The sequence below is a fragment of the Phaenicophaeus curvirostris genome, chromosome 4, assembly GCF_032191515.1.
Source record: "Phaenicophaeus curvirostris isolate KB17595 chromosome 4, BPBGC_Pcur_1.0, whole genome shotgun sequence".
Taxonomy (NCBI): Eukaryota; Metazoa; Chordata; class Aves; order Cuculiformes; family Cuculidae; genus Phaenicophaeus; species Phaenicophaeus curvirostris.
In genome coordinates, this window is record NC_091395.1 from 66176230 (window position 1) to 66188712 (window position 12483).

Here is a 12483-nt window from a genome sequence, read left to right on the forward strand (position 1 = left end):
GTGCCTATGCATTTCCTAAGTGACCTAGATCAAAAGGGACGGAGTTGACAAGAGTTGTAGTTTCATCTTCAGCCTGTTAATCCTATTTGCCTGCTGATCTCTGCATGCTTTTCTCTTTTGCCAGTCTTTTTAGTAATTTAAAGTGGACAATTTTTCCTGTAAGGTTAATGCATTGGTATGAAAGGGTTTATTGGAATGTATTGCTATGTATCAGCAGTATTTAACATTCTTTAAATACTTCATCCTCATCTGTAGCAATATAACATCAAAGACCCTGGAGATAAAGGAAAAGTAGCATTTAATGTTGCAGAGACCATTTTCACCAGGACATACACCTACATTTTAGTAAAAGTTTGAAAGCAAAGCTAAAAGTCCTATTATTTTTCTGGCTCATAGGAATCCAGCTAATTTATTCTGTCATGTGTACAGAAGGTGTGCATACCTGCCCATGGGTATGTGGAAGAGCAAAGAGATCATGGCTAGGCAGCAAAAATGCTTTTTGAAGACTTCTGTGAGTAGAGGCTCTGGGTTTATTCTGCTGGTTCTTCAGAACTGATACCTCACTGTTGTGCAGTGAAGCATGCTGGGGCTTTACCATACTTTCCTCACTGAGTCTGTGTGGGGTGGTTCATCTTCCCCCTCTTTTCAGAGAATCCAGAGATGGTTTTTGATGTATGAATTCCTCCATGTTTTTAATCACCAAGAATGATCTGATATTAATTCCTCAAGCTGTTTACGCTTCATGTTGTCAGAAGACCAATCTAGTACTTTCTCATCTCATTAGATGGTGGAGATTGCATTTTTCTTTCCAAGTTAGCTTCAGACTGAAAAGCACATATTCATGCAGTTCAGCTGCTGTCCTACTGTTTCAGTCCCCTCAAGCAGTACCTACTGATCACTTGCACTGTTTTCTCTTACCCAGCTCTTATCTCTGTCCACCTGGCATCAGAAATTGGTAGAAACAGCAGTCTCAACTGGAGCTTTTTAGCTTTAAAATGCTGTTCCAGGTTTGTAGCAACTGTATCTTTAGGGGCACAACTATACTGAACTTGTCTGAACCACCAAGAAGAGCAACTGATTGCTTAGTAAGCATCCTAAAAAGTATGAGAAAGAAAGAGGACTACTTTGGTGGAGCACCTTAAACATCACCCAAAAGCAAGTTTGCTCTGTTAATATGTTAGAAATTCTTTTGATGTTGTTGGCAAGGGGTGAACTTTCTTTTTAGTACAGCAGCATTAGAAATACTGTTTTTTAAATGTGTATGTGTCTATACAGTGAACAGAAACTTCTAATTCCAATGAAAGTAAATTTTTCCTCTTTATTGCAGAGGCTGATAATGAGTTATGACTAATTTTTAACTTTTGGAAAAATTATCAATTCATTCCCAGTTCAGGAGTTTTATCCCTTCAGGGCTTCATATCAGACCACACGGTGGTTTTATAGCCCTCAGTGTCTCCCTGTGTCTAGCAATAGATATCTGTGCAAATCTTTGTGTAGGCTGCTCTGTTAATTGCTGCTGGTTACCCTTCTGCATCAACCGCTTCTCAGTTCCCTAGCATGACTTGACTCTGCAGAGTCCAGTGTATGGAATTCTTTGTCTTTACATTATCTCTAAATGCAGCTGGCTGGGGGCTTGCCTTGTAAATGATCTTTCTCATCTGATCCTCAGGATACCAGTGACTAGCTTGTACATGGACCTTTTCCAATTTTTTATCCGCTTCCGTATCAGTCATTCTTGAATCATTATATATGGTGTGAAGTAGTTGCCCTGAGAACTAAGAATTAGGGCTGATATCTTTAAGAAAACCCCGGCTTTGGCATCTAATTTATAAGTCTGTATGCAACTTGGTCTGTAGTTGTGTGCAGTGTGTTTGTCTTGCTCAACAATGCATTAGGAAGCTCCCTTGCTAACTGTTTGCAAACTGATTCTTGACAGACGAACTCTTATGTCTTACATCTGGGCACAGAACTGTCTGGGATGCCCTTGCCAGGTCCAGCACATCTGGGCTTTGCCTCACTTGAGCTGTCCCTTAAGAAAATTGGCATGAGGAAAACTGCACAAAAGTATTTGCAGTGCATACAAATAGGCGTACAGAATTACTACTCCTGTCTGCTTTCTGGCTTGCCACCCCTTTTGATGTTTCAGAAAGCTGGTCTTTCCTGCCTCCTCCCCTGCTGGGAAATGATTTAGGCTTGTATAGCTGTCTCCAAGACCTACTGAGGAACTGCAAGCAAGATGTTTTGGTATCACTACTAAAAATTCTTGTAGATACAATGTAGCTTTTTTTTAGAATTTTCATATAGGGGGAGCAGTAAGTCCAAAATTCATGTACAAAGTTGTTTGGTTTGATCTCTGTGATCAGTAAATGTGTTCTCAAATGGAAATGCTTTCACCGTCTGAATCTTCTTGCAGTGCTTGTCATCATGATTTTGAAAGATCGGAAGTTTGAAAGACAAAAAATTACAGTTTCACTGTAAGATGTAACTTTCTTACGTATTGTAACAGATAACTACTGTCTTATTATTGAGCTTTTATGCTAAGGTACAGGCCCACTGGGTTTTTTGGCTGGGTAGGTATGGTTTTACTTGGCAGATGCAGCTGGCTTACTGTTATAGTTCCCTCAGAAGTGACAGAGCAGAATACATTGATAATCAGCCAATATGGAAAAAAGAATTTCAGAACGTAAAAGGAGTAAGAGGGAAGAAGAGTAATTTTGATAAAAGGTTACTGTTTACTTAGAAATGTGATCTGTCTGTGCTTTGTATTGCAAAGGTGAAAAGGCAAAGGGCTGAGTCAGCTTGTGTAATTCTGTGTCAGAATAGAAATATTTTCCTGTTATCTGAAGAGATTACAACCAAGTTGCATTCTTATTATAATAGACACATATAACCATATAGTGTTGGAAAACATGCAGTTTGGAAGACTGAACTTAGCAGATGAATGAAATAAATAGCCCAGGAAAGGAAAGCACAGAAAGTTGGGTATTTGTGGTAATTGCATCATTAGCAGTAATCCCAATTGCCCAGGTGTTATGACAGGGAGAATTCTTGTATCAGGCAGATGAGATGCTGAAAGCAGTTTTGTAACAAGAAAGACGGCACCTTTTACGCTCCTAAAAACAGAGTAGCCAAGGATGGAGTGTAGTCTGGGGAAAAATGCACTATGTGCTCATGGGTTGTACTGAACCCCACTGCAGAAAACCTGAAAGCTGGCTGGGTGTCTGTGCCTTGGCAGAGGCAGAGAGTAGGTGTTCGTAGAACAGGCTAATGGTGGTAACAAAATCACTGTGATGTTCTGCCAGGTGCCATCCTCATAGAGCTCAGGGCCAAGCCTGAGCAAGCTTCCAAGCCCCATATGCCCCCGCACAGCTATGGCTCCTGCTGCTTGAGGACCCAGCTTGTCTGCACAGCCTGCCAGCGTGTCCTCACTGCCGCAGTGGGCAGGGCCGGGAGGACAGAGGTTTCCTACCACGCTGGAGAGGAGCACAGGGCTGGAGCCAGTGCTGTTTGCCATGAACTTGGGGAGCGGTATGTACCCTGGGCTGAGAAAGCAGGGGTGAGTATGTGCTTCCAGTGCTGGTGGAGACTGGGTGTGAAGACAGGCACTGGTTAGGAGGGTGGGGGCCCCGCTGCTGGCATGGCCAAATGCAGTTTAGCCTATGTCTCCCAGAAACTGAAATATGGCCCAGCTTTTCTGAAACAGCTTAGCTTTGAAAAGCTGTATGTCCTGCCCACAATCCTTCAGCATCAGAGAGCAGAAGGTCTCATTGGTTCAGGATGATTTGGTAGCACATATGGCCCTGGACTTGGCTTAGTTTTCCTGTTTGCAACAGAGATGCTGCGAGTGGCTCATAATATGTGGAGAAAAATACCCGCATATGAGCATATTTTCAACACTGCGTCTCGGTGAAATTCCTCTTCTCCTAAGCGCAGAAGCTAGGCCCTGCTTATGGGGTTGTTGCTGGGGGAAGGATGGGCAGCAGGCATTAGCAGAAACCAAATACCTGTGACTTGGATATGAGCATCTGTCTCTTGGCATAGTTTGCTAACATCTTCACAAGGGAATTTAGCTCCCATGTTAGAAAACACCCTTGTTGTCCATACCGTTCATTTGAAGTGTCTTCTTTAAACTGGTAGCTTATATAGTATAAGTACATGCAGAAGCTGATGAATCTGTCATGTGGTGCAGGTGTGTGGGCGGTTGTCTGAGGAGGCAGTTTGCTTACAGATCTGAAGGAGCTGTTCAGGTTTTTTTTTTCACTCATTGTGTGATAAAGTCCTAATTATATTTGTATTCATTAAAACAACAGACTTAAACACATTTCTTAGTATTGCATTGCCTGGACCTGTTAGGTATTATTACAAAGTAATTGGGTAGTAAAGACACTGTTAAAGCATGTGTAGAATTCAAAAGATGTTTTTCACCTATAAGGCTTTATATGTGTGTGTATATATACCCATGCACTGCTGAAGGGGGTAAAAAAACCCAACAAAACCAACTAAAACCAAAGAAATTACACTGAGGAACATAAAGCAACATTTAAGTAATAGTGAAGAGTCTGGCTTAAGCTCAAAGATTCAAGGAAATTCCAAGTTAAGGCTGAAAATCCGTGTTGATATTAAGCCCTGCTTTATATATTTTTTTCTTTATTTTTATGGTAATGAGAATGGAGGCTGGAATTGTCAGCTCTTCAGCTTTAGCTCAGAATCTGATTCTAAGTCAGACACTTAATATTGAAGGAAAAAATCAGATTCTTGTAAATCAATTTTTCTTTTAATAACATAGTGGACTATTTCTATAGAGAGGAGTAGGTCTTAAAGAAAGCTGTTCTTCTAGGTAACAGTATCTCTAGCCTGGCATGCTAAGATGTGAGCATGAATGCAGTCTCTCAACAGCTGTGAACATTCATAAATGGCACAACAGGATCACCTTCTAGGTGGAGCAGTGATGTGAAAGCAGAGAGGCTGCAGTATTCTGCAAACTGCAGGTGATCAAATATCAGGAGATTAAACTCATTCAGAAATCAGTAAGCATCTTATTGAGTGCATACATATGTGTATATGATCAGTATATTATATGTGGTGGATGAGGTACTGAGGCGCATGGTTTAGAGATTGGTGGGAATGGTCGGACTCGATGATCCGGTGGGTCTCTTCCAACCTGGTGATTCTATGATATAATCAGTGTATGTGATATTTCTATCAGTGTTTGCTTTCTGAACTGCTGGAGTTTACTTGCTGGTTGTTTGAACTTTTCTGAGAGCTTAAATGCTGTTACGCAGCCAGTTAGAATTTAGAAAAAGATGTAATTTCCTGTAATGGGTGTTTAGTTGCAATGAAATCCTAAATGTTAAAAATAACAGTTATGAATTATTGATGCTGAATTCCTTTTCATTTGAAAAGGTCATTTAAAATTTCTCTGTTTAGTATTTTATTGATGTGGGACTGGATTATTTACAAGAACTTAAGTGAAATGGCAGAGGGAGGCAGAGATGAGAACTAAATTTTTTTTATTTTTTTGGAAGTCTAAAGAGAACTCTCTATTCTGTCTCACTGCTTGGCTGAACAGTGTTTTCCACAGATGCAATGAGACCTCCTCCTACTGTTTCAGTTTATTTTAACACTGAGTGCACTCAGTGTCCACACAGGGGAGGAAAATCTCAAACCCTTTCAATGAGAAGTACTTGAAATCAAAAAAAACAGTTGGTGCACATTGATCACTCATCTCATGCCAAATGGCCTTGATCAAGCCCTTTTCCCCAGGAGAGATGGCATTTCCCGCAGGGCTCCAGTACTTCCCATTTCAGCTGTAAAGTAGGATGTTCCCATGGGAACATACTTAATGCAAGTTCCTCTCAAGACCTCATTGACTAGAGTCAAGGCTACTGGCATCCACTGTCTTTGAGATGGAGAATAAATCTCATGATGTGGAACTAGAAGAAAATGTTCCTTGGATTTCTCTTGAGAGCGCTAATCCTTATACTTAATTGGGAGGCAAAACTTTAATAAGAAGATTGTATTAGGCCTCATGTTTCATGAAGTAAAAGAGCAATTTGCACAGCAGCAGCTTTGTGTTACTGTGGTAGTGGAAGAAATGCTTGAAATGGGCATAAAGGTTGAGAAGAGACTCATTTCAAATGTGCTAAACATTTTTTAGGGAAACATTGGTGATGTGCTGTATGTATGGGCTTTTTGTGTGTTTATTTTGTTTTGGTTTTTTGGTTGTTTGTTTGTTAATGTACCTATCCCTCCAAGGAAAAAAGAATAGCATGTATTTTAAAGAAGTGTATAAAAAAACCCCTATGAGATATGTCACCATGAGGGCTATTACATGTTCCTGACATCTTCACATTTTTATTTAAAACCACATAGCTTTTATATTCTGAGCATACTTGAGGCAATTGCCATGCAGTTCAGAGTCATTTCGGGATGTTTGGTGTTTAAATTTGCTCTATGCTCTAGGTTTTTTTTTTTGTTTGTTTTTGACACATGATGTGAGTATGTTTCATTGGGAAGGAAATGTCAGAAACATCACTATTCCTATTGAAGCTACTGTCCCTGCCTGATGCTATAAAGAAACTTTTATGTGCAGCTGTCTTGCAGTACTAAGTTGTCTTGGGTGATATTTTTCCATTTGCCCTCAATCCCACTCCAGCATTGCAGGCTTTATATCCTCTGTCGATGTGCATGGTGGCTGTGAGCTGGATGCAGGCAGGCTATAGTGTGACCACAGACATGTTCTGATTTTTTTTTTTTTTTTTTTATTTATACTGAAGACATGTCTCTTGAGGATTTTTGTGGGCAAAGAAGTTCAGCTGCTGGGAGATGAGATAGTCATGCCAAGGACAAACCAGTAGCTTTGTCATCTTACTTAAGGCTGGCTTTTTTTTTTCTTTTTTTCTTTTTTTTTCCTCCTAATTACTCTTTTAAATGCATTTTTAGGGAATTCTTCACTTTGGAGCTTGCAGTCTTTCTGCCAAAGTTATTGCTTAAGTGGTGAACTTTCAGCTGTGAAATGGTGAATGAAAGATGTTGCAGAGACACAAAAGCCTGAGCTAATATCCCCTTTTTTTTAATCCTTCCTCTGGAAAAAAGGGTAGAACTGCTTTTGTTGCAGGATCTCTGGTGAGTTGTTCATGTTCTACAACTCCCTCTGCACCTCACAATGCAGAGTAAGAAGTCAGGACTGATTTTACCTTAACAGGAAATATCTATGTGCCCAGGGGAAAGGAGACTCTTGAATTTACTTCAGTTCCTTAGCAGCTCCAAGTAATTCAAGACATAGCACTTACCATGTAGATCCAGTAGCTGAACCCTGTATCAGAAAAACACAGTTAAATGTAATGAAGTGTAGATTTGAATCACAGTTTGGCCTGAATGTAACCCTGAAGTAAGTGTTTTATATTAATATTTACAATTTATATCAATCATTGCAATTAGTAATAATACTAATGACACAGAAGCAAAATAGTAACCTTATTAAAATTCTCATTTCAATAATGTAATGTGACTCAGGCATTTAACCTGAAAATGGATGCACGTTGATTAAATTTGAAAAAATATTTTTTTGAGCCTTGTTCTTAATAAAAATCTCCTTATAGCTTGATTTGTTGCTAGAGTTTAGAATTACCTGCAGTAGAAATTTAGAGCTCCTTTAAAATAAATGGTGATCAGAATGCATAGCTGGGTGATCTAGTCTTGTAGCAGACTCCTGTTGGAGCAGGTTTGGTTACCATTTATCTCTGGGGTTATGTCTTGCAACTTAAATATCATTTACATAGCCTAAGGTCATTAGAGATTAGGAATATTTATGGTAACCGTAAAATATGTGAGGATGCTATGAGATGTAGTATTCATAGCATGAGGTGTGGTTTGTAGTGATCAAAATCTGAGTTTTCAGGCACTTCCCCTCGTTTTCTAATCAAAACAGCACTGTAAAACAGAAGCACTTAATTTTGTATAGCTGTTATGATATTTCTGCTCAGACAGTAAAAGAGTACAAATACATCTCACCCATTTTAGCCAAGAAATGGACATTTGAAAATAGATTCTTAATAGTTTCTACAGCATATACTGTGTTCTCCTGCCAGGAATCCTCTGCTCTAATCCTGATTATATTCAAGTTGCAATCATGTAGGCTGTAATGATAAGGAAAGATATTTGGTGTTCTAAGAAGAGATTGTAAGCCAGACAGTAGAAAATTATTTCATGGCTTTCTTGGGCTTTGCAGGCTTAATAATGTGACCTGTCTCATGACTGAAATATTTGCAAAAACATTTTGTCTCACAGGTTCTTTACCAGCTTTTTATCTTGGACAGTCTCTTCGTGTTCTTTTTTTCTCACTGTTTCAGACTTTCTAATTTCTAAAAGTCCTAGTGCACAAAAATCTCATCTAAATCCATCATGCACAATCTTTCTGGCTGTAGCAGGAATGACTGCCCTGTTGTTTTGGTTTTCATTTTAACCCCCTACTACAGTAATTAAGATTTCCCTTCTGTTTATATTGTAGGGCTTGCATAAAAAGAACTTAATTCAGCCTTTATCTGTTAGTTGTAAACCTGTTCTTTCTGTTACTAAAAACATATTTTCTGTAGCGCTGAATGCTGCAGTTGCCTGATCCATGTTTGCCAAGTGTGGAAAACTACAGTTTGCAGAATTAAGCAGGGATTTTTGAGCCCCTGTTTTTGGTTCTTTGCTATCAAGAATCTCCATTACTCTTTGGTTTTGCGAGATCTCTCCTCCAGCTCCTTATTCTGGTGCTTAGTGTTTAGAGTCTTAGAGGATTTTCTTTTTTCTTTTTTTTCCCTGTATTACATGCTTTCTTTGGTGGGTTGAATCTCTGCAAAGGCCTGGTGAATGTTGCTCTTCCATCTCACCGCCGGGCATAATATTTGGTCTTGAGGTTACCTTTCTAAGGGGATGTTGTGTTTTGTTCAAGCTGTTAGCATGCTGAAATAATTGCTTATGAGCTGAGAAAGAAACCTGTACTCAGTTTCTGACTGATTTTTCCAATCAGATCAATATAGGTAGAGATGCTTTTCTCCTAGAACATGAATGATGTCCTCCATGTGGATGTACAGGTTTGGTGACTTTCCTGGGCCTGTGAAGGTGGTAGATGTGTGGAAATGTTGGCTTGGCTTTTCAGCTGGAGAGGTTACTGTGTCTGAAAAAGCAATTTTTTTTTCTAAGCAAAGACTGAGCAACGCAAAGGAAATTGTACATGTAAAGTGAATTTTCTCTTCCCTGCTCTTCGTACCATCTCAGTTCACGGGTTAGGCATGCTGGCTTTAGGCTTCTGCGATATTAAATCTATTGTATATACAGTTTATCTGGGATTATCTAGGCTTCTAAATTCTTTGGGGCAGGTATCTTTTGAGCTTGGTGTTTATGCAGCACAGTGGGTTTAATTAGAAACCTAATGTGCAATATCATCATGCAAACTAATGATCTGTTAAATTTCAGGGGACAGCTTAAGAAAAAAAAATAAATCTTCCTTGTTAGCTGTCTTGTACCAAACCTTAGGTTCACTGTCTTCTCAGAAGGTCTTTGCATTTAAATAGCTACAGATAAATCAAAACCAGAATATACAGAACAATTATAGAGGAGACATAGGACTACACACTACTCACCAGACTAACCATCCTGTCTTCCCTGTCATGCCTAGTTATTTTCACATGCTTTCTCATCACTGTCATTCTTTCCCATCAATTTGAAAACCAGTTATTTCCTTTTTGTTTTGTCACAACACTTCTGAACTCCCATCCTGTTGCTATAGGCCTTTCATTGTTTTCTTCAGTTTATAACAATTTTCTTTACCCCTGATTGTACATTCATCGCTAACCAGGAATCTGACTGACAGCAGAAATTGTAATAGTTTTCTTACCTCCCTTCCTGGTGGTTCAGAAGAGAAATTTCCAACCCATTGTGCAAGGCTAGTATCTGTATATACCTCATACTTTCATTTCCTGGTAGCTCCTGCAAGTCATTCCTTCATGGGAGCTATTTTGGCACCTTAAACTTTACTCACATCTGAATATTGTGCTTGCTGACTGATTGAAAATAGTCTTTTGGTATTCCAGTTGAAGAATTCACCATCTGCCATCAGTAATTAGGCTTCCCACTAATTAGATGTAACAAATCTGCATAATGACAAGTTTGAGGAAAAATTTATTAGAAATATGATGTAATATATGGCTGATTGTTTTTATTGCTTAACTGTAAATAAAATGCTCCTCCTATGTCCTGGGCATCCATAGTTTCCTACCCTGTAAGTTTAAAAAATTCTTTTCAGTCAGTCATGATACTGCTTTGGTTGCCATAGTGATCCCAATTTCCTGTCTCAAATTATTTTACTTTAGAAGTATATGAGAGCTTTTAATCTTTTTTTTTTTTTCCACCTCACCTTCCTTCCCATTTCAGTTTTTGATTTTACAGATGCTCTTACTCAAGGACCAGAAATTCTGTATTGTTGGTCTGTTTTTTTCCCCCACTATCTGATGGAAACCAGAATAAGCATATACATTTCCCCCCATAGGACTAATGAAGGTTCCTGCTACTTTATTGGTACCCTCACTGAAAATTGCTCTATATCAAAACTTAAATATAAGTTTTGTTGTGGGTTGCTAAGGTAGAGAAGCACAGGTTGTTTGCCTTGACCAAATCGAGAGCAGCTGCACCCAGCCAAGTAGCATTTATACATGTATAAAATGCAGCTTGTCAGCCAGGACAGACATTATGTTGAGAGAGCTGCTACTTAACTCCAGGGTGAGAAGTCCAGTTGGACCAAGCCTCTGTGTTGGGAACTGAAGGCCAAATGGGACGGACTGCGTTCTCTGCAGTATATGTAATAGACAGAAATGGTAAAGAAGTATTAGCTGATCAATGTACCTTTTGTTTCTCAACATAAGACAAAGCTTGTGCGGTGGTAGAATTTTCTATAAGGAGCAGGCTATTTCTGTGGGGTTTTCACTGTGCTGGGCATCTCTGTATTGCTTCCCACTCTCTCTACACATCCCTTTGAGGGCTGTTCTGATCAGACATGGGTGCTCATTTGGCCTGTTAGTCTTCTAATGGACTGTTCCCATTGACTATGTTTTTTAATTCCCTCTGCATTTTTATCTCTTTCCTGCAGTACGACATAGCACTGTAACCTCGATCATCAGCATATGTGGAGTTTGATATATTTGTGAGATGTGTAGCCCTAAGCAGCCTCAGTTCAAAGGTCCGTATTGCTAAATGCCTCTCTGTTCAGGAATCACTCAAACAGATGAATGGTGCCATTTTTGATAAAGATTGCATCCTGAAGACTGTGGAACCAGACTGACTGCTTAGGGTTTCTAAGCAGCAGGAAAAAATTATTATTGAATAAGGCAAAAAGGAAAAGATTCCAAGTGGGATTACTGGATTTCCAAATGGGCAAAAGCTCAGTAGGGAAGGTGCATACAGAAAATATTCAAGAAAGCCAGGAAAACTAAGGGATCCATGTGGCTCGAAGCAAGTGATGTGTTTGTGTTTTAATGGGTAATACATGCTATAAATGAGGGGGGAATGGAGAAGATGGATGCGTGTGGATCTCAGGATGAATTCACATCCTATGAATTTTACAGAAATTAAGCAGGGTAGCAGTGATCATTGTATATTTGAGAAGGAATGCAAAATATGCTCTTCTTTATTAATGTGTTTCTCATCTATATATGCTATTCTACACCATTTTCTTTAATTCAGATTCTTCTCTGATTTCTGTCCCTTGAGAGGCTGTCTAGTGTGGTGGATTTATGCTATTTGTTCAGCAACTTTCCTACTTTTCTGAATTCTGTCCCACGTGCATTCCAGCATAATCTCTGTTTGCACTTCTACTTGCTGTCTGCTTGTGTAGCTTTTCTCTCAGGCCATTCATTCACTTCTGTTTTCTTGTGGGGAAAAAATGTCTTTCTGTGGCAGAAGTAATTAAGTCTCCTACTCTAAAATCATCTTCTCCAGGATACTCCAGGTTTACTCTACAATTCCCTTGAAATCCATGTGATGCCTTGCATTGGTGATAGAAAAAACTTGGCTTCTCGTGCTCCCTTCTAGAACATGGAAGTTTCCATGGCTGAACTGGTTGGCAGCAGGTGTGTCCCAGAGTAATATCTGCATCACACCATTAGCAGCTGTTTGCTTTGACAGCCAAGAACTTACACTGTGGTGTTGTCTTTTTGTTTGTATTACTGTTCTTGGGGAGCAGCTGCTTGCTTCACTATCTTTTTTTTTTCTGCCTGTGTGTCACCATAAAACCCATGCAAGGATCACTCTACTCTGGTTGTAACAGCAGAAAATAGATGTATTTTCATCTCTCAAAAGGTCTTTAGATCTTTTCAAAGAGAAGTGAACTGTGATTGTGCAAGGTGAAAAGGGTCTTGTGCTTTTTAACTTCTATATGATGACACAAGGGACAACTGCATTTCTTTCTTCCTTTTCTGTTCCTTTTATTGACGTTGGGAATTC

At 39.3% G+C, this 12483-nt stretch overlaps 1 protein-coding gene across 1 annotated transcript in view; it reads left to right on the forward strand.

Moving 5' to 3' along the window:
- The window catches only part of SORCS2 (sortilin related VPS10 domain containing receptor 2), a 553277-nt gene that overhangs the window by 139264 nt on the left and 401530 nt on the right, over window positions 1-12483 (forward strand). The window lies entirely within an intron of this gene.